At 44.1% G+C, this 21,233-nt stretch overlaps 1 protein-coding gene across 12 annotated transcripts in view; it reads right to left on the bottom strand.

Moving 5' to 3' along the window:
• BCORL1 (BCL6 corepressor like 1) overlaps positions 1-21,233 on the bottom strand; it is a 71,517-nt gene that overhangs the window by 35,872 nt on the left and 14,412 nt on the right. For 3 of the 12 annotated variants that reach the window (XM_063431902.1, XM_063431890.1, XM_063431894.1), the window contains exons 1-3: positions 5,046-5,104; positions 4,654-4,865; positions 3,975-4,350 (exon numbers count right to left, since the gene is read on the bottom strand). The exons of 1 other annotated variant lie outside the window; for it this stretch is intronic. The gene's annotated coding sequence lies outside the window, so the exon portion shown is untranslated. 8 more of the 12 variants (XM_063431893.1, XM_063431891.1, XM_063431892.1 and 5 more) reach the window with 8 other exon arrangements.

A 21,233-nucleotide genomic window follows, 5' to 3' on the forward strand; every position in this document is an offset into this window, starting at 1 on the left:
CCATGCCAGCCCTGCTTTATTTCTAAAGAGAAATATTTTGAAACATACTCTCCTTCCTCTTTTACAGAAAGCACAATTTAACCATTCAAAAAAAAACAAAAAACCTTCAGCCACAATTTTACAGAAAAGGAGTCTTCCTGGCAGACGTGCATTTAAGCTTACATCCTGATTACTGCACCCCATAAGGCCCAAAGATGCTAGGTTCAGGTCTGTGTGCCTGAGATCAAAGGATCAGTGAAAGTAAAACCATTTTAAAAAGGGAATCTTGCTGAACTTCATGCATGTTTCTGTAAGAAGAACAGTATCATCATGTATTGAGAACAACCCTGGACTTTGACATAAAAAATAAACTAGACTTCTGCTATACTGTATCTTGCCACTTAGATGCCATCTTGGAATTACAACCCCCTCCCCCTGCAATCCATGCAGCCAATTTGTGAGACTCGAACATGGAGAGATTATCTGATTATTGGTCTACTTCCTATTAGTATGAACATGCATTGTGATTAGGAACATAAAGGGGATTATTTGCTAAAGTAAGAACAGCTAGAAGGAACATTTCTAATAATCATCTCTGTTCTCCTCAATGCCTAATTTAGCAAATCTAATAAACAGATTAGAGAAGAAATAAATAAATAAATAAAAACTGGCAATAAATGATTAGTGTAGAAGTAGAATACAAAAATGGTATTGCTCGAGAAACGTCAGAACCGTACCAGGGAGCAATCACTTTAAAGGAATACTTCAAGCACCATAAATCACAACAGCACTGTGCAATGGTTATGGTGCAAAGAGGTCCCTACCTCCACTCCATGGTAAAACAGTATCAGTACGGTGTGACAACTTACTAGCATTATGCCAAGCACCCATGCCGCATCTGCTCCTTTCAGTCTTCAACAGGAGAAGCTAGATGGCAATGCTAAGAGCAAAGCTGGTCCCGTACTCATTGGCTGACAGTCTGCTGAGCGTGGTCCTGCATCTGCTCGCTTTGCTCTATAGAGCAATCAGACTTTTCCTGCTAGGGCAGACCAGATGCTGCAAGGGAGCCTTCCGGCTACACCTACATAAATTGTCAAACCAGACTAAAAAGCTTTAACATCTAATTGTGTAATGGAGGTCCAGGATGTAGTGGTTATGGTACGTTTTCCTTTGAAGGATCCTTCAGTTCCCACATCCAACTAGGTTATTGACTCTGAACTGTCAAAAATTCCAAGTGAAATCTGAATTTTAGGTCAAAACATGCAAACGGGAAAAAAATTATCTTCAAGTTAGCTGTGGTCTTAAGTTTACTAGTTTGGTGAAAAATAACAAAATAAACCTAAAAGTCATCTATCTTGCACACAAATTTATAGATATACTTCTGATTCGTTATTTCCTATTAGTATCACTTTGTTCCTAAACTCTGTAAAAAAAAAATATCACCACAAAACAAATGGACTGTAAAGATGTGCAGTGTCCTACATTGTTCAACCAGCTATTTCTAGTTATACATATTTTAACCATGCTGCAAGTGTGTAATTATTGATCACTGGGCGTTCTAATAATATGCTTCTTCCAAATCTCAGACTTGCGAACCTAGAAAAATGATATACTATAGGATGTAAAAATATTGGAGGGTAGAGGGAGGGTGAACTAAATCAAATATATCAGGGGCAACTTTGTTTGTACTAATGTAAGAAATATCTTCAAAACAACTTCATAGACACCCAAAACAAGTCTATGCAATAAACCATAATACATAAAAACAATCCATGTTTGCCAATGTGCATAGTTTTTATATATGCAAAGGGGTGCATCAAATAAATATGCAACAATATTTCAAAACAAAAATATTGTTTAACTCTACATACAGACTATTCTCCCAAATTAAAATAGGCCACTCTCATAATGCTTACAAAATTCCAATAAACGGATGTACCACCGAGATGTACAGCAAGGATTTTCATCAGAACTGCTGCAATTCTGAATTTGCCTAGAGTATGGTTTACTAAACGGAGAGTTGCATGGCACCTCTAAATCTTCAACATCTTAGTTGCAGGCTGCCTATCAAATCGGATAGTTTGGACTTGGTGGTCAACTTACCATAACACACAGTTTTGGTGAGTAAAACCACTGGAGTTGCACTTCTCTGCATCCTTGCCCTGTTCTGAATACAGATATGCCTGCCAATGGTAATGCCCAGCTATTAGCACATTATTAATGTCTGTATGTTTGCATTGCTATATAGTGTAAAGAGAGGTGACACTGTATGTTAAGAACTAGGTCGGCATTCCTGCCTTTAGAATGATTTATAAAATACAGAGAATCACTATATTTTAGGATCTGTATCTACCTAGATCCCTGTCTAGGGTACTCAGTACATGCAGAATCAGTGTATTCAATATAAAAATGTCATTAGGCACTAAGAAGGAACAGTGGACAAAAGTACGACTGTGAAATTTCAAGTATCCGACTCCTGCATTCTACAACAAATTTGATCATAGTAAAAATATATTTATGTAATCTTGATATGGTCCCTTCTTCACACTTGTGTAAATCCTCACCATTTAGATTAACCAAAAGAAGATTCTCGGTGTCCTCTAGGACATGTATTAAAAAAAGGATCCCTATAACTATAGAACTTTATTGAGTTATACTTTACTGAAAAATACCAGTTTAACGTAACTGAAGACCACATACAGGTAACCAACAGGAAGAAAATACAAGGGTCTCAAACCTATGCAGAAAGGGATGTCTTCAGGATAGCACAACCTGCTTAAAATATACCTTCAAGATCATGACATATACAATTAAACTATATGGATGTTATAGGAGCACAGCATTAAACAAGGGGGATGTTATAGGAGCACATCCTAAACGTGAAACGAAAATGATAAGTATTGTATTAAGCCTACTTCTTACTTTGTTCTATGTGTCTTCCTGATTTCATAGATACTGACTGTATTACTGAAAAAGTACATTGGTCTGCTGGACAGCTTTTAATGTCGATTATTGTTTACCTTTTTTTAACTGGCGACAATGTGACATACTTGCTTTTGAAACTACCTGTGTAAATGATAAATATATAATAACTAGAGTGGATTTGAATGGAGCTACCTTGCTTACTTGTACAGCCCTGTTTTAAATCATATGAAGGGCATTGAAGTCTACAGTTTTAAATATATACAGTATGAGTATATAATATGAGGGGCCATAGATAAACAGAGAGTGACACACAAACACTACACACTGAGTGCACACCATGTAAACTCGCAGCTACCATGGGAGTATTTACAGAGACTCGCTATTTATCGCGATCCCAGGTCACGAGTCGCTCCTGCAAGTTCTGGTGCTGAATATCGATACAGCGAGTCCCGTGCAGGGGCCCCAGGGACCCCACATCGGAGGTTTGTAACTGGCAGGGGCCCCGGGGACTCCACATCGGGGGTTTGTAACCGGCACGGGCCCCGGGGAGGTTATAACTGGCAGTGGCCCCCACACGGGGAGCGAGTTACAAGCTGGGGCCCCGGAGGACCCCCCATGGGGGGCTTGTTACAAACTTGTCGCTCGGTCTCCCCATAGCGAGGAAGCGCGCAGCTCCGATGTACTCCCGCCCGGGCTGTTCGGGGAGAAACCCCCGGAGTAAGTCCCGCAGGTAGATCGGTAGCCGGGGAGGGCTGGCACTAGTCCGGGACCCCTAGCCCCGCTCCGGAGCTCGCCCCGCGGTTACCATGGCACCCCACGCCCTTACACCCGATCAGTGCGGAGGGGACACCCGGAGTGACCCGATTTTCCCATCGGGCAGTGGAGGGAGGTGAAGTGGGCGCCCAGCTGCCCATTAGCCGTGGCCCCGCCGCCCCGGCCCCCTGGGGGTGGGAGGAATGGGGGGGAGAGGGCGGCGATGTGCGCCCGGTGGGGGGTTTAAATGTCCGGAGCGGCGGGGACACACGGGGATAGAGGGACTGGGAGGAGGGAGAGCTCGGTCAAACACGCACCTGTTCCCGAATCCGAGTCCAGCAGCGAAGCTCGGGAGTGCCAGGCCGGGTCTCGGGCGGGGACGGGGCAGCCGGTTGCCCGTGATCCCGGACAAGAAGAAGAAGCTCCGGCGGAGACACTGGCAGCCAGCGATCGAGAGCAGCGAGCCAGGCCGCGCGGGGCGTGACGGGAAGTGTAGTCCGAGGACCGCGCCGCCCACCACTAAAGCCAATGGGGACCAGGTCGGCGGAGAACTACAGCTCCCGGCCTGCACCTGGAGCGGCCGGGGGAGAGGAAAAAAAAACCCAGCGCACACAGACATCCATCCCAGGGAGACACAGGGAGGGAGGAGAAGGACAGGGCATCACTGACACACTAACTACACAACATGACACACTAACTATACAACATGGCACACTAACTATACAACATACACCCCAGGGCATTACTGACACACGAACTACACAACATAAAAAAAACTAACTACACAACATGACACTAACTATACAACATACACCCCAGGGCAACACTGACACACCAACTATACACCCCAACAACTACACAACATGCACCTAAGAATAGCACTGACACTAACTCCACAACATACACCCATGGCATCACTGACACACCAACTACAAACTACATACCACACACCCCAGGGCATCACTGACACCCTAACTACAAACTACTCACCACAACAACTTCACAACATACACCCCAGGGCATCACTGGCATACTAACTACACAACATGACACTAACTATACACCACAACAACTAGACAACATGCACCCCAGAGCATCACTGACACACTAATTACAAACTACTCACCACAACAACTTCACAACATACAGCCCAGGGCATCACTGACACACTAACTACACAACATGACACTAATTATACACCACAACAACTAGACAACATGCACCTCAGAGAATCGCTGACACCAACTACACAACATGACACTCTAACTATACACAACAACAACATAAACCCCAGGGCATCACTGACACTAACTATACACCACTACCTACACCCAAGAGCATCACTGAGAAACTAATTACACACTAAAGACACACTAACTATACTCCACAACAACAACACAACATACACCCCAGGGCATCACTGACACACTAAGTACACACCAAAACAACTACACAACATGCACCCTGGGAGGCACAAACGTGCATAACAATTGTACAACAAGAACCCATGGAAGACAAGAGTGCATCACTGACACAGGTCACTGATTCCAATACAGAAATGACACCAGCTACGCACAACACAATTACACAATATGCACCAAGGGATATATATGGATATCCCATCACAACTACAAAAACACACATACACACAAACAAGTATCCAAGATTGGTACTGGTTTGAAAGCCAGGTCATCGCTTTGACACTATATGCCACAAAAACACAATCCACATAAGATACCTCTATCTCATATAAGTATGGCACTCTGTACGTACCACAACAACCCATACCTTCCAACAACAGGCACATGTTCAAACACACACACGCAAACATCCCAGTGAGACAAAGGGAGAAGGGTCACTGTGAGATACTAGAACTGCCAACAGCCTATACAACAACACAACATGCACTCAACCACACAACCCCAACTATGCATAGTGATAGTTGGGTACAGTACCAATTCAAAACGATGTCATCTAAATATTGAGCACACTACAAATCTCACAACTGCACTGCCTCCATAACATGCGTGCTACAACCCCATAAATTCACCATGATCATATGGGGGCATGCATACAAGCCCCCAACTACATCATCCAACTGGGCCACACCACAAGACCTCTTACTATATAGTCTTTATATTGGAGCACACTGCAACCCCTAATGCAATCTTTGTAATGTGAAAAACTGCAACCCCTCTTACAGTTACATAGTCTTCATAGAGTGGAACACAACTACAAAAAAACACTTTAACTGCACAGACGTCATACAGGGTACACAAGTACAACCCATTCCTTGCAACTGCATGATCTTCATAGAGGGATATACAACTACCAACCCCTTTTAAATCCACACTCTTCCACACTTGTACACATCTAAAAAACCCACTTCCAACCACAGTCTTCATACAGGTGTATACGCCTACACCTTCCCTTCCAAGTACATGGTCTTCATATGGGGGTACACAGCAACCTCACAACTATGTCATCTTGATCCTGGTCATACTGCAACTCTCCAACTGCACCATCTTAATATTGGGCATATTGCAGCTCTTTAACTACACTAAGTTGATACGAGACACTCTATAACCCCCTAATCTCACCACCACTAACATTTCTGCGTAATATATCCATTAAATGCTCAATATTAACACTATTAACAATTAACAATATTATGACATTTTAAAATTTGGACACTTCTAATGTTAAAAATGAGGTGCAATGCAAACAGTCCCAGTGACATTGGTATCCCCAAATTGAAAATATGCATAACTGGACCCTCATAAATGACCAATATATGGACTGGATCATAGAAGAGACTCAATGAATAACCCCTTCATGAAAATTAGTCAAAATGGGAACCCCTCCCCCCAACACACACACACAATGTAGTCCCTGTTAACACAATATTTACCCAAACTTTATACGACAAACTAGTTTGCAAAATGCATAATAAACGGTACTCCCCCCCAACCCAAATGTGAGTGTGAGTCACATGCACCCCAAATCAAAGAGCCCACTAGTAGCAATAAAAGTGAACCCCAGTCACCATGAGCACAGTAGAGATAAAGGTGACACCCTGTCCCCATGACACTAGTGATAGGTTGACACCCAGTCACCATATAAAGGCCCTTCAATGTGGCTCCAGGTGATGGTGAACCCTTAGTACATAGTGACTGTGGAATTTAGCAGGATGATATTTTTGGGGTGATTTCCTGCGGAATCTACCAGAACGGTTTAACGTGTTTCGGTTTAGCGAAGTTCCCGATCCCCCCCGGTGCGCAGTTCGCGAGATCTGACGCTGGAGCTCTGTAAATAGAGCGCAGCGCACGATGTGTTTTTGGCGATGCCGTCCGCCCATGCCACCCTCTACGCGTATTGAGACCCTTTAAAAATGGCTCCCGGGTGACCCCCGGACACTGCATCTCACCCGAATTCACCGGCAGGGGAGAGGGCGCCCGAGACACCGCAATGAGGGCAACTTGTCCTGGGTGTTCCCGGCTCTCTCACACGGAAACCCGGCCGGGCCGTGACGTGTTCCTTCCACGCAGGGATTTACGGTTCGGGCGGGGAGGGTTAATCATCCATTCCCCACTCATCGGCCCACAGCGCTCCGACACAAACAAGCTCGGAGAGAGCGAGCCTTCCTGTCTGCTCACATTAACAGCGGCTGGCAATCAGCCCCCACCCGCTGGGGCCGGACTGCCACTCCCAGCACGGCCAGCCTAGGGAAGACGGCAAGACATAGCGTCATGCCAACCCCCAGGGGATCACATACAGCAACCCCCCCGGAAATAAGGAAGAGATGGCAGAAATACCCACCTCAATGCCAAACTGCAGGGAGCACCCTCAGTAAATCCCCCCCCCCCCCACTTATACAGAATAAACACCCTCAGTAAATCCCCCCCACACACACTTATACAGAATAAACACCCTCAGTAACCCCCCCCCCCCCACACACACACACACACACTTATACAGAATAAACACCCTCAGTAAATCCCCCCCCCACACTTATACAGAATAAATACCCTCAGTAAATCCCCCCCCCCCCCACTTATACAGAATAAACAACCTCAGTAAATCCCCCCCCCCCCCCCCATACAGAATAAACACCCTCAGTAAATCCCCCCTACACAAACATGAAACACTGGTCGTACCTCTCTCTCCAGTAAAACTGCGTTGAATACACACTTTGTAATACGCCCATGTCCCTTTAAATCGAGCTGCGCACCCCCAGTGAATACCCCATGTGAATCCTTCTACCCCTGTAAAATGAAACGAGAACCCATTATTAAACACCGCCTGTCCGCTTAAAATATTACTGAGTGCCCACTGTATAAACACCCCCGGACTACTTAATCTGCTCGCAACAATGGTAAACAAACCCCCCACCTCCTATGGCACACATTGTAATAACCACCCCAGCCAGGGCCCCCATTGTAATAACCCCCCTACCCCCCCCAGCCGTGGCCCCCATTGTAATAACCCCTCACCCCCAGCCTGGGCACCCATTGTTGTAATAACCCCCCCAGCCAGGGCCCACATTGTAATAACCCCCCAAGGCACCCATTGTAATACACTCCCCATCCAGGGCACCCATTAGAATAAACATACCTCCCCAGCCAAAGCACCCATTGTAATAACCTCCCACATCCCCAGCCCAGGCACCCATTATAATACACCCCGTCCCCCATATGCCCCCTCAGCCAGGGTACCCATCAGTCAGGGCACCCATTGTAATAACCCCCCCCTTCCCCCCATTCAAGGTACCCATTGTAATAACCTCCTTCCCCTCGCAGCAAAGGCACCCATTGTAATAAACACACCCCGAATGTAAGGAGAACCCGTTTATCCAGAGCACCCTTCACTACAGGGACCATCCACAACATGCACAAACATCTAACTGCAAGCACAGCATGTACCTTACTGCAATATACCCCCACACCATGCACCTTACTGCAACATACCACATAACATGCACCTAACTGCTACATACCCACACAGCATGCACCTAACTGCAGCATACCACACAACATGCACCTTACTGCAACATACCACACAACATGCACCTAACTGCTACATACCCCCACAGAATGCACCTTACTGCTACATACACCCACAGCATGCACCTTACTGCTACATACCCCCACAGCATGCACCTTACTGCATCATACCCCCACAGCATGCACCTTACTGCAACATACCCCCACCGCATGCACCTTACTGCTACATAACCCCACAACATGCACCTTACTGCAACATACCCCCACAGCATGCACCTTACTGCTACATACACCCACAGCATGCACCTTACTGCTACATACCCCCACAGCATGCACCTTACTGCTACATACCCCCACAGCATGTACCTTACTGCTACATAACCCCACAGCATGCACCTTACTGCAACATACACCCACAGCAAGCACTTTACTGCAACATACCCCACAACGTGCACCTTACTGCAACATACACCCACAGCATGCACCTTACTGCAACATACACCCCCAGCATGCACCTTACTGCAACATACCCCACAACATGCACCTTACTGCAACATACCCCACAACATGCACCTTACTGCAACATACCCCACAACATGCACCTTACTGCAACATACCACACAACATGCACCTTACTGCAACATACCACACAACATGCACCTTACTGCAACATACCACACAACATGCACCTTACTGCAACATACTCCCACAACATGCACCTTACTACTACATACACCCACAACGTCCACCTTACTGCAACATACCACTAAAGCATTAACCTTACTGCAACATACCACCAGTGCATTCACCTTGCTGCAACATACCCACACAACATGCACCTTACAGCACAATGATACCTCCACAGCATGCACCTACAAGAGTCAAACACAGTATGCCCGTATTGCAAAAATATACTGTAATACATGCAAACTTACTGCCAGGATCCCCCACGATATACACATTCTTTCTTTATGGCTTGTATCGCAAGCTCTGTGTTATAATCCCCTTGGTTTTAAAGGAACATCCATTAGAAACACACTCCCCTGGCTGAAAACATCAATTCCTAAACTTGAAGATGTCCATTATATGCAACCAGTGTGATGTGCCACTCCCAGCCATTCTGCCCTACTACACAGATTCTGCCCACACCCACCACTCCCAGACAGTCTGCCCTACTACCCACCAATCCCAGACAGTCTGCCCCCCCACAACTCTAAGCCAGACTGTGCACTCCCAGCCAGTCTACCTAAATCTGCCCACTCTCAGACAGACTGCTCACTACCATTTATCCCAGCCAGTCTGACCCACACAACTCCCAGCCCATCTACCCCCTTGCACCACTCCCACTCAGACTGTCCACTCCCAAGCAGTCTACCCTACTACACCCAGTCTGTCCCTCCCACCACTCCCAGTCAGACTGTCCACTCCAAGTCATACTGTCCACTCCCAGCCAGTCTACTCCACTACAACCAGTCTGCCCACTCTGAGACAGACTGCCCCCTCCCATCAATCCCAGCCAGTCTGACCCACACAACCCCCAGCCCATCTACCCCCTCGCACCACTCCCACTCAGACTGTCCACTCCCAAGCAGTCTACCCTACTACACCCAGTCTGTCCCTCCCACCACTCCCAGTCAGACTGTCCACTCCAAGTCATACTGTCCACTCCCAGCCAGTCTACTCCACTACAACCAGTCTGCCCACTCTGAGACAGACTGCCCCCTCCCATCAATCCCAGCTAGTCTGACCCACACAACCCCCAGCCCATCTACCCCCTCAGACTGTCCACTCCCAAGCAGTCTACCCCACTACACCCAGTCTGTCCCTCCCACCACTCCCAGTCAGACTGTCCACTCCAAGTCTGCCCACTCTGAGACAGACTGCCCCCTCCCATCAATCCCAGCCAGTCTGACCCACACAACTCCAAGCCAGTCTCACCACTCCCAGCCAGACTGTCCCAATCAGTCTACCCTACTACATCCAGTCTGCCCGTCCCACCATTCCCAGTCAGACTCTACATTCCCACCACTCTGAGCCATACTGTCCACTCTCAGCCAGTCTACCCTACTACACCCAATCTGCCTACTCCCAGTCAGAGTGCCCCCTCCCATCAATCCCATCCAGTCTGACCCACATAACTCCCAAGCAGTCTACCCCCTCCCACCACTCCCAGCCAGTCTACCCTAATACACACAGTCTGCCCCTCCCACCACTCCCAGCCAGTTAATCTACATTACTCCTAAGTGAAAAAAGTAGTACTTTTTGTTTGCATAGTCATTTCAAGCAGCTTACACAAAACCACAATCGGGCATCACCCTTTTACAGATCACCTACATACACACAAATTCCATGCAGATCATTGATGTCCTCACATGGCAGACAGAGACCCCAACCTGACTATAATATAGGGTACCGCATGTCTACAACAATACAGATATCAAAAGCAGGAGTGGTACTACCAGTTAACCACATTTTCTTTAAATTTAGTTGCTCTAAAGGGTCATACACCCATGTAAATGGTTCCCATTACAGATTAAATCTCTCTTGATAGGAGACATGACATGGCAGCCTTCTTAATATTGGTAGTCAGTCATATATAGAGCTGTCTTACAGAAAAGAGTTCCCCCATTTTAAATTGGAGTCATCTTACTGCCACGATACCAACATTCTATTCACTGCTTTCAGTGTAGCCTGCACACTTTACACCTCTCCCCACACACACCTACACTATATGAAGAATTCTCTATTATCTGCATACAAAGAAACACGGTTCCTCGAATATAGATATTACAAAGATACCACATGTCAGCGCGCATATATTCTTTACAAAACGGCATCCATAAATGGAAGGACCTCCTATTATATGTGAATCCCACTTCCTGTTACATGGACATATAGGGTACACAAATATTCAGTGTAAGCACACACACACACACACGACCATCTTCACACAAACACTCCCCCTACCACACTCTACGAACATATAAAAAACATTGGCCATGGATATAGTGAAAAGGAAGAAGAAGAAAAAAAACTCCCAATGCAATGCACACTACTCCCAGTACTCTCATCAGTGATGTATTTTGGATTTGCGCTGCCCTAGGCACGACTAAATTCGGGCACCACCAAAATCTAAATTTGCCCCCGCAATTTGTGTCAAGGCCACTTTTCTGACTGACAGACACATGCCCTCATTGATACATGCACTGATATACACTCACTGACAGATACACAGTCATTGGCACACACTGTTTAACCAACACACACTTTCACTGACAGACACACACTGACACACCCACTCACTGACATGCACATACTCTCAGATAAACATAAAATGACATACACACACTGACACACACTCACAGGCACACCCATTCTCACTCACAGACACACACTGACAGCTACACTCACTCACTCACAGTAAGGTGGACAGCCCCAGAACACGAGGCAAACAAGGCATTTGTCTGGGAGCCTGGGGTGGCGTTTTTTGGGCGCCCCCCCTGAAAGTGCCGCCCTAGGCAAATGCCTTGTTTGCCTTGTGGTAAATACATCCCTGACTCTCATAATCAAATAAAGCCCACTTACATGCACAGCAACTCTTGCACTAACAAGTCTTTCATATCTTGAATATATTGTAATACAAACAATGTGCAGGTGGTGCATATCATACATAGCTCCCAACTATCAAAAGGATCACCTCTAACACACAAAGAATAGCTTTAGGCTTCAAGCTGACCAAAGTAGGGCTATCCTCACACTTATGTCATGTGCGGATTGTTGTCGTCGTTTGGTAAGCATATCATGCAAAACTATACAGCATGTCGGCGACATGGGCCCCTTGCTACAAAACACTCATCATGCACAGAACAAAGAAATAAATGTTTAGTGCAATGAACAACTGTTACGCTCAGAGATGGCCGCGCAGGAATCTGTCACGTTCAGAGACCAATCACTAATTATGCACACACATCTCACTGAAAAGGACTACGTTCACACAGACAGCCCTGCCAATGCATGAAATAACTACAGTATATACAAATCCTTCATTGCTCGTAGTACCCGTTTCACACAAAGGGGGAAGGGAGAAAAATAAATAAATATCCTATTTCCAGTAAAAGCAGGATGCAATTATTTTTGCTCCGATGCTTCTATGTTATTTGCAAAAATGTGTATAAATTCACATTATGTTACATAAACAGAGTTTTATGAATATCCGTATCAGTCTAGCAATGCAGACGCTAAGTAAAAAAAATGAAGGGATGATCTCCAGAAAGTTTGTCATTCTGAGATTCTGTTTGTCCAATTAAAAATAAAATTATAAATATATGTAACAAGTTTCTGCAATACACTGATTTTGCATCACAATGTGAACAAAGAAATATGCTTTCTTTAAATGTTTTTGTTTTGAGAAAGTTGCATTTATTTTTCCATATCATATGCAGAATTTTTTTTTTTTTTTTTTTTTTTTCAAACTACATTCATTTTAGAATTTAATTGCAGGTGAAATGCTGGTCCTTACTACAGTAATCAATTTATTCAGATATACAGAGACCATCTTTGTGACTCAATTCCGCTACTCTGAAAAAAGCAACACAAATACATTTCCATCTCGACGCTCTTGTATAAGCATATGTTATTGTGCACACAGACTCTTCATTGTAAGCACCGGTCAGGAATTTCAGTACAAAAGGTCATTTGTATTTCTTTGTAAAAAAAAATCTAGTGACCTAAACTTCAGACTTTTCAGAAAAGTGTAATTTTTAATTGTGCTCCTTTTGAGACGTCAGAAGTGATGTATAAGGAGAAATTCTGGAGCGAAGGAGCGATTTCACTGGTTTCCATGACAACTGCTCAACTTTTAGAATGTTACCCCCAATATTATTTGTAAGTACACTCCATATACACTGAATCAAACCCCAGTCATTATGTAATAGATGGGGTCTCATTAAAAGGGTTACTCCAAGCATTATAGCCACTTAAGTCAGCTGTAGTGGTTATGATCCCAGAAGTACCCTGGCCCATCTCATAGTAATGAGACAAACCATTTTGCAACAGTTTGACCTCTTACCTGGGTCCCACCAATCTCAGAAGGTCATCCAGTGGCCAGTGATGTGCATCCAGCTTCTGCAGAAGCCGATCCCGCAGGCTATTAATTGGCTGAGAGTGTCAGCTGACCGCTATCAGCCAGTGGGTCCAACTCTGTGCATAAAAATATGCATACTTAACATAAGCCATCCGGAACTCTGTGCTGGCGAATGATGCCCCAATGATGCTGTTGGAGGTAGATTTACATCTCTGGGAGCAAAGTGGTTTGGAGTAACCCATTAAACAATCTATTACTGGCTTTGATTCCACAGGTCACCAATGCTACGCTTCTTATATTGCAGGAAGAACATGGCCTACGCTCTGATACCCATTTCCCCCAAACACATGCATACAAGCAGATCAGTCCTTCCTATTGTGATCCCTAATGCATTTCTAAAGCATTCATACTGAAAATGTAATCAAAATAAATGGAAATAATAAAACAAGGTCACAATCTGTGCTATCCTTTGCCACATCAGCTTGTGGCAGACATGAAGGATATCTGGAAGGGCCTGGGACATAATGCCCTCAGTAATTTGAATTCTAGCAGTGTTGCTTGACCTTCGTAACATCAATACTCATCTCACTAAGCAGTTTAGGGTTCTTCATGTCCCATGTAGCGGTATCTGTCACTGGTGTCAGTAAATCAGAAAATCCACCTTAGCTTGCAAAGCAATTTTATTATCACACTCCTACCCCACATACACCATTCAAATTTTGGCATTTGTATTAAAAGTTGATTGAAACAAACAGTTTTTAAAATATACTTGCGTATGCGGTCATGGTTTTGTCTCGTTGAAAGTCATCCTCTTAAGTTATCCGAGGATGGATGGTTTTAATAGACAAGGATTAATTTGGAAGCCTGGCTTGGTGTGATATAATAATTATTGTTAGTGCATATAAAATTTACTGGAAGAAATACTTGAGTATTATTTAGTTTAGGTAACATTTTCTGATGTTTATTAAAGGGTTACTCCAAGCACCATGACCACCTCAGCGATTTGAAATGGTCATGGTGCCTGGAATGTATATGTGCAGCGTTTTGAAGCAGGAAGAGTCATATTTCTATTCTTCTACTGCTCAAAATGTATACCTTACTACCCACATGTAAATCTTGTCATCAGGGAAGATCTATTTACATTTTCAAACTTTTAATTTTGACCAATTGATTTAAATGGCCTATGTCACTTTTAGGACAAAAAAAACCCTAACTACGTCTTAGAATATGATGGCAAACCATCTGCAAAACAAGACACCTTCAGTTGTTTATTATGGGGAAGTTTCATAACCAAATTCACCCGAAATTAGGGGTGATTTTGTTTTCCCATATAAATACTGAATTATAATGGTATAATGGTAAGGCCTCATATTTTGTGCTACTTCAAAGACTCCATATTTGTATTCTGCTGCATCTCCAAAGTACAGCAATACCCCACAGTTTTTGGGGAGAACATATATGGTGAAATTTGATACAAGCTATAATTTGAACATGACCCTCAAGTTGCTTCCCTGAGATACTTTGGTGAAAGGAAAAATCTATCTGTGTTATCATACTGACCAGCATCAAAATCTGATACTACTTCTATCTTCAACCTAAGCCTAACACTAGCTAACCTTAACTAATCCGAATCCAAATGAACCAGGATGCCTAGGGAGCGGTCCAATCGCATGACCTGGGCATTTGATCCCAATAGCCTGTCATAGTGACCAGATGATGGGCCAGCCTGAAGATATTTATTTCAGTTTGCCGAAGACATGGCCAGACCAGGGCTCGACAAATCCCAGGCACCAGGTCACCATGGCGACCAGGAATTTTGTCTTGACGCCTGGGTTTGTCAGCGCATTCAGCGGCTGTGGAATAAGCTCCCTGCACCCTTGCAATGGCCAGCTGAGGCAGTGTGGAGCCGGACAGCAAGGGAGCTTTAATCTTGTTGCTCTGCTCCCTTGCGCGCACTGCAGTGAGCCAGGATATTACATCACTCCGGCCCCGGCATCACTAAATGGTGCGCAAGGAAGGAGAGCAAGAAGAGCTTGAACGTTTCAGCACAGCTCAGCCTTATACTGGACACCAGGGAAAGGATCCACTCCAGCTCTCCCAATGGAAGACTTAAATTAATATAAAAACAAATAATTATTTGTGGGTGTGTGAGAGAATGTGTCTGAGTGTGTTAGTATGTGTGTGTGTGTGTGCGTCTGTCTCTGTCAGTGAGTATGTGTGTGTTTATATGTCTGTCAGTGTGTCAAGTCAGTGAGTGTGTGTGTCTGTCAGTGAGTGTGTTTGTTAGTGTATGTCTGTCTGTCAGTGAGTGACTGTCTGGGAGTCTGTTTAGGTGACCACCCACCCTCCAATCGCAAGGAAAAGGTTTTTTTTACTCACGTTTTTTTCAACGGCACGCCATTCTTGCTGTAACTGGCTGAGATAATCAATCATGATCATCTCAGCCAAGCCAATGCTTTCCCATAGGATTTTGCACATGCGTGGCAAAATACCATACATTGCACCAACCAGCATCTCCTCATAGAGATGCACTGAATCCCATGCATCTCTAAGGGGAACATTCAGCACATCCACGCAGAGCTTGGAGACACTGAAAGAAGGTGCTGCACAATAAGAAGCATCCCTAGTAGCCGCCTGAATGACTGTCACTAAAAGTGTTAATAGGCAGTAATGCAAACACTGCCTTTTCTCTGAAACTATAGACACCAGTCCAGAGCCCCCTACATTAAAGGACCACTATAGTGCCTGGAAAACAAACTTTTTCCTGGCACTATATGATCTTTAGCCCCCCCCCCTCTCAGGGTCCCACTCCCGCCAGGCTCTAGGGGGAGGAAGGGGTTAAACACTTATCTTTCTCTTCTCCCTCTTTGGCTGAATGCGCATGGGCGGCAAGAGCGGCGCGCGCATTCAGTCAGTCCATAGAAAAGCATTCTCAATGTTTTACTATGGACGCTGGCGTCTTCTCACTGTGAAAATCACAGAAACTGCTATGTTTACAGCAGGCAGGGTTAACCCTAGATGGGCCTGACACCCAGACCACTTCATTGAGCTGAAGTGGTCTGGGTGCCTATAGTGGTCCTTTAAGCTGTAGTGGGGAGTATAGTGTTGCTTTAAGAATGATATTTTTGTCGTTGGGGGAAAAAAAACAAAAAAACTTTTCTAGTTTAAGAAAACCGGGCTCCTAACTTTCTTTAGCTGGCTCCGAGATTCCAAGCAAACTTAATAAACCCTAAATCATATAATACCTTTGTGCATGATTGGACCAGGACTCTCACTACTACCATTGGTTCACTGAAAGAAAGTGCATCCAGTTACTTTGGTATGGTGCTGGGATAACCCAAGTGGTACTACTGCCAATTGTGGTACATACCAGATCTCCCAGTACTACAAATGACTTACTAAGAGAAAAAAAAAAAGTTTTGTCACAATTCCAATTCCTATAAGCTCGTTTGAGCTATTGTTCCTATAGGTTTTTGTAATTGTCTCATTTACTGTTTAATCTCCCCCTCTGATAATATTGTAAAGCACTACTGATTATGCTGGCGCTATATAAATATTAGTAATCATAATAATAATAATAATAATAATAATCGGAAGCATACAGCAACCCAAAGGGGGCTAATGCTGGATACCTTCAGTAATGAGGATAGCAACGTACAATGTATGTCAGCTGTCATAAAGTGGATAAGGAGGGAAAGGGTCATATAGCTACCTTGACGTTCAGCTCCTGATTTCCAGCCCCTTTAGAGTCTCAAAAGTAACCTCTATTAAGTTCAGCGAATCAGGAATCCCTTCTGTGTTTCGACCTGAGGAAGTAAGTGGAATGAGTACAGATATCCAACTCATTATTTAAAAAAAAAAAAGCCTGTCCAATAATCCTGGTTTGGCACAATGGCACAACGTAGATGTCTATGTGGAATTGCTTTAATAAAGTTGTTTTTACATTGAACTGAAGCTTACATCCTAGCTCATGTACAACGGGACTGAGTGCTTCCATTTTGCTCACCAACAATTGTGTTTGCATGGCCTTAAATTTCCTGTCTGTATCCCATTCCCCTTTGGAGTATGCCAGCTATTTATATACGCTCCACATAGAGATATAGGGATACAAAATGAACTCTAACTGTATCCAATTTCCATTCTTGTGTAAAATTACAAAATCCTGCCATTGACTTACCTTATATTATCACATTGTGCCTTGTACAGCACCCACCTTTCATTTTTAATGTAGGGGTGTTCATCACAGAGTTTGTATCCCAATGCGTTGAACATCTCCTGAGCTCACGCGCACGCACACACACACCTCAGTTTTAGGACCCTGACCCTACCTATCAGTTTTGCTCAGGCTAAAGGCACAAACGATTTGGATTACCTTAAGTCATTAACCATCTAAGACCTGGAATATTAGAGATATTACAGCTATGTCACTAGAAACAGAGCCCATTTTGCAATCCAATCAGAACAGGGCTCCTGTAACTTTATAAACACCAGTATCTCAGGACCTCCTCACTTATATTACGGTAGTTGTTTTTATATTCTGAGCCACTGACTGCAAACAGATGTGTCCAAAGCTGCAGCTATCTCTCTATATGTAGCTGCACAAGGCTGTGCTGCTATATACTGATCGCATTTTTTATTCCATCAAAAGCTCAATTAAGTAAAACCAATTGGCATCGTCATAAGACCTACCAACTTCATCTGTTCTCATTTTTATATTTAAACCTCTGTATCAAGGCTGAGACACTGTCGGCCCTCACAGCCACACTTCGTCCAGTAAGAGCTGAAGGATAACACATATAACCATGTGTCAAATCTTCTATTTCCTACTCTAAAATGATTGCAATGCGTAAGCACTAAGCTAACCATATTCAGATAACACCCCCAAGTATCTATGTATACCTGGGGATTCTAACCCATGAGCAGACTTGTCAGCAGGTTCTAGCAGTGATTAGTGGCATCATGCATTTCACTTGGCCCACCTCAGGTAGATACACATTCATCTCAGATCTACCAGATCAAGAGGTTTACATTATGCAGAGCACGAATTACTGCCCAATCCTTATTTTGTACTGTTAAGCAACGTTTTACGTCCAAGTAAGCTATTTTTAAGTGTCATGTCTGGCTGCCACTGTTGCAACCAAAAAAAAAAAAAAAAAAAACCTACCCCATTTTTTTTACCATAGCTAATATCCTGGGTCCTGCCTTCAACCTACCCCAGAACCACATCTCATACAGTTTCTAACTGCCATTGCTCAGTGACCTGTCCCTAATTACCCAGGCACCTGATTCACTGCTCCAGGAATTGTCTCTTATATTGCCAGGGTTCCACACTTCTCTTAACTCTTGCCTTTGCAGTTTTGCTTCCTGTCTTTCAGTGACAGAGACCTGTAGCACTCACCAGGGGTTACCCCTCCTATCCTCTCTCGCTTTCCCCTCTCAGATCAGCGCTTGGCAGGCTTGCACTAGCAGCTCCTTGGAGCTGCCCCAGGCCGCAGCGAGAGAAGCAGAAGCAGGCTAAGAAGAGGAGGTGGTGCCGAGACTTGTAAAAAATGTCACCTCCCAAGAAGGGGCCGGATTGTATACACATTATCTGTCAGAGCTCGGGCAGCTCCATGGATCCTGCATAGATAGGTTTAATGCATGATATATACACATTGTAGATTTACAAATAAGGAAGAATTACACCTACAACAAAGTTACTAATTTAAAATTCGATGAATACCAATTCAATGCTAAAAAGCAGCATAATATCTGGCTGTGAGAGAAGAGAGAGAAATAGAGAGATACAGAAAGAAAGAGTGAGATATACAGATACGGAGAGAGAGAGAGAGAGAGAGAGAGAGAGACACACAGAGTTTTGCCTCTATGCAGAGACATTCACCCCAATTTCTCACTGAAGGGCTAAAGTCACACTCCCTGGTTGTCCCCTGTCCTTCACCAGGCAGAGCCCCAAACAGCACCCTCACTCCAACCCCCCCAGTGACAGGGCCTCACAGAGAAAACAGTGAGTCCCCTAGCCGTCAGTCTGGCCAGGAGAAAGATTTAGACTTTAACCGGGTGACAATTCAACACAGTTAGTGCAACAAGAGCGTGCTTTTTTACTGAGGGAAAGCTATCCAACATGTGGGGGTTATTTGTGTCATTTTGTATCTTTTTGGGGTATATCTTAATGGGGATAATTAGCTTAGCATTCAATTATCTAGTTATCTCCCAGACTCAGAGGAGCCCAGGGCGGGATTTACATTGCTCAAGCCATGGACCCCTTGTGGGGGTCGTGTATATAAAAGTGTGCCTTGTTCTCAATAAACCAGTTCTTAGTCACCCTTCACTAAGTCTCGACTAGTGTTTGAGTGAGTCAGTTAAAACAGCTATAACCACTCCATGTATCCAATGCTGAAAGAGAGGGACCCTTGACGGAGACACTAAAGCTGAGCTCTGTCACAGAAAGGTACAGAGGGACAGCAATGAATACCGAGATTGAAATAGAAGAACAGTGAACGACACAAAGTGAGATAGAGAGACAGAAAAACAGAGTTAAACATAAAATGGTGAGAGATGCATAGATACACAGAGGGACATAAAAACAGCGAGAGTGACAGAGATGCAAAGAAACAAAGAATGAGCAGTAGACAGACAAAAAAAAAAGGAACCCATTTTTCATTTATAATATTACATATAAGCATGCTTTATAAAGAAATGAAACAAAAAATATAAATATAAAAGAAGGATGTAATAAGGTTCAGTCTTGTACTTCAAGATGATCAATCCCTTACAGCTGCTTTGTCTAAGGTTTCCAGAACCCAAAAAATAAAAAATTATCCTCTGGGTGTAAGGGATAGTATTACACTTACATGTACGACACACTTACCTATAGCTGACATAATACCCCACAGACTGTAGCTATTCCAAAGCAGTATCACTTGATACGTTTAAAACATCAACCTCAAAGTTATTTCATGCCCTCTGCAAACATATTTTAGCAGTTATAACCTCGCTGTTATAATGTCTTCATTACCTTTTGTACAAATTGACAATATCCATATATTCCATACTAATATTGCATCGATCCACAGCAGAACAGTACCAAGTCTGCCTAGATTGCAAGGAGATAGCCCAGAAAGAAGCGGCTGTTTGCAGCTGCCACCATTACTGTACTGCCCATCTTCACTTAACATGAGGAATATTTGAGCTTGTATCCCAGCTACTCTCCCTGCAGGTCAAAAATGGGAGAGGGGCTAAATTGAAAGCAACAGTTGTAAATAACAGCTGCTACCCAGGAGTTTAACTTCCTCCATTCTAAAGAAGGCTGGGACATGTATGTCCTGGTATGGCCTTAAGGCTAAACACATTCTTGCTCTTAACCTAGACCTAATTTACAGACAAAACAAAAAAAAATGTTGCCTCTTTGTACTAGAATGTAATTACTAAAAGAGCTAAACTGGCTGTCGCTGGAATCCCAACGCACTCTTCCTCTTTCCAGCCTTGTGCAT

This window comes from Pelobates fuscus, chromosome 9 (genome assembly GCF_036172605.1).
Source record: "Pelobates fuscus isolate aPelFus1 chromosome 9, aPelFus1.pri, whole genome shotgun sequence".
Classification (NCBI taxonomy): Eukaryota; Metazoa; Chordata; class Amphibia; order Anura; family Pelobatidae; genus Pelobates; species Pelobates fuscus.